We start from the raw sequence: 2,450 nt of genomic DNA on the forward strand, positions 1-2,450 counted from the left end.
CACACACACACACACACACACACACACACACACACAAAAGCATTCAGTGGCCTAACCTCCAAAAACACCCTCTTCCTGCTATGGGAAATATTTCTGAATAATTCATCTCTCATCTCACCTTGAACAGTGTACCTCTGAATAAAGGAACGTTTTAAAGAGTCTCTCATGCACGCACTGCACACAGAATACACACACTGATGAACACACACATGTTTTTTCTTTCTTTCTTTCTCCACATACACACAGAAACACTCAACTCCACACACACACACACACACACATACACATGCTCTCTTTGCCTCCTTCTGACAGCACTTCAGACAATCTAAAAGCAAGTGGAGGCAGCCGAGTTGCTTTGGCAGCGAGAGAGTGAGGCACGCAGAAGGATGAGGGCTTGTCACTATCAAACTGCGTCTTTTGAGACAAGACAAGCTGTCCGCACGGTTCAGTCACAACAGCTTAGCACAGAAAACTTAAAGATTCAAAATACCTTCATGAATTAAGGAAGATTTGAACAACTGTTTTCTATTACTCTTACAGTAATGTATGATAGCATAAGTGTATAGTTTAAGTGCAATGAGGCGTTATCGAATTCATAAGTTTATTGTCATAAAAAGAAAAAGATCTGAGCTCTGTTGAATTAGAAGGGGAACTTGTTGTCTTCTTTTTTTTCTCTTTGGGAAGGTTGTAAAATTAACTTTTTTTTATTTCATTGACCAGGAAAATGACAATTGAACATTATAACATTATTTATTACAGTGCTTTGTATAAACGTTACTATCCCTAAAACTTCATGTTTTGTAATTTTATGACTTTCATCTACTCTATGTACAGTGGAACTAAAATGACACATGGTTTTCAAAACATTTCTTGACAAATAAAATCCGAAAAGCGTGGTGAGAATTTCTAATCAGCTTCCTTAATTCTGACAGGACGAAAAATAACCAACCACTTGCTTTCAGGAGTTGCATAATTAGTACAGTAAGTAGAATCCACCTTCGTGTGATCTCATTTCAGTTCAAAACCAGCCACTATATACAGGTCTCAGAGGTTTGTTAGAGAAGATCTATGAGCAAACAACATCACAAAAACCAAGGAACATCAGACAGGTCAGAGAGAATGTTGCGCAGAAGCTCAAAGCAGTTTTAAGTCTTCTGATAATGTGGCTAACCACAACAAGAGGTGAACCTTGCCCAGATTAGGGATATCAGTGCACCATCATGGAGCCAGGCCTGTGGGAGAGCTCACAAGACTCAATTCAAAGAAGCTACAAGAAGCCCGCTCTGCCTGGGCCCACCACCTGCAGATAGGAATATCAGGATCAGGTGCCGTGCAAAGTGGGAGGAAGGAAGGTGAGAGCAGAACCCTCTGTTTGGTCATTTCCTGTTGGTATAATCCGGCTTTAGGGACATGGAATGTCACCTCTCTGACAAGTACGGAGCCAGAGCTATTGTGTGAGGTTGAGTGGCACATGCTAGAAACAGTTGAACTCATGAGACAAGTCAAAGTGAGGCTCAGTAGTGTTTATTTCATGTGCCTGTATGACCCATCTACAATGCCTGAGCATGCATGTGATGAGGCGAAGAGAGGGATCTCTTCTCAGACCTGGATTTAAAAAACACACAAAAAAAACAAGGAATGCTATGTCTGGAGACAATAATGCCTTGTGCCATCTTCGAACCTGTTCAAAGGGAAACATGGGAATGTTGCTCAATTAACACAACATGACGTATCTGTCACAAGAGGTTGAATGCCAATCAGGCCACATCAGACTCGGCATGCCACGCAGCCTTCAGTACAGACCTATAATTATCTCAAGTTGACAAGTGAAATGCTGTTGCTAGTGGTTCTCTCAGTTTGCACAATAAAAGCCCTGTGGATGGTCCAGAATGTGTCATTTTAGCAAACAGCATGGGATATATATCAATCATGGGCTCATTGAACTCTAATGGCTACTATCAAATATCTATAGAGCATTGTGTGGTTGCAGAAATATTCTCACTGCTTAAACCTGTTCAACCTTCAGTATACTTTTGTGGGATTATATTTCTAATTATTATGAGAAGAAACAATGCTGCATAGTTCTCAAATGTTTTCACAAATAAAAAGCTTAAAAGATGTGCATTTGTGTTTAAAGTAAGGCAACCTAATGAAACATTTGATTCATTTACTCATAGAATTACCAGATTATTTACCAAAAGACTGGTGTGGTCACAAACTATAAGGTTTTATGAAAGTCAACAAAATGCCACATTGTCTATGAAATAAAACGTAAATTATACTTTGAGTCTTAGAAATAAAAAATATAATTAAATTATGTTCATCAAGGCCTAATGTCTACTTACTGATCTTTTCAACTATTTTTGTTCTCACTAAAGAAAAATAACTTTTTCTGAATTAACGGTGATGTTTACACTGTACGCAACCTTGTCAGTTTTACTTGACTATAT

General features: G+C 38.7%; 1 protein-coding gene across 9 annotated transcripts in view; it reads left to right on the forward strand.

Annotated features, from left to right (window-relative positions):
* The window catches only part of LOC103469128 (multiple PDZ domain protein), a 60,005-nt gene that overhangs the window by 31,546 nt on the left and 26,009 nt on the right, over positions 1-2,450 (forward strand). The window lies entirely within an intron of this gene.

Source organism: Poecilia reticulata, linkage group LG1, assembly GCF_000633615.1.
Source record: "Poecilia reticulata strain Guanapo linkage group LG1, Guppy_female_1.0+MT, whole genome shotgun sequence".
Classification (NCBI taxonomy): Eukaryota; Metazoa; Chordata; class Actinopteri; order Cyprinodontiformes; family Poeciliidae; genus Poecilia; species Poecilia reticulata.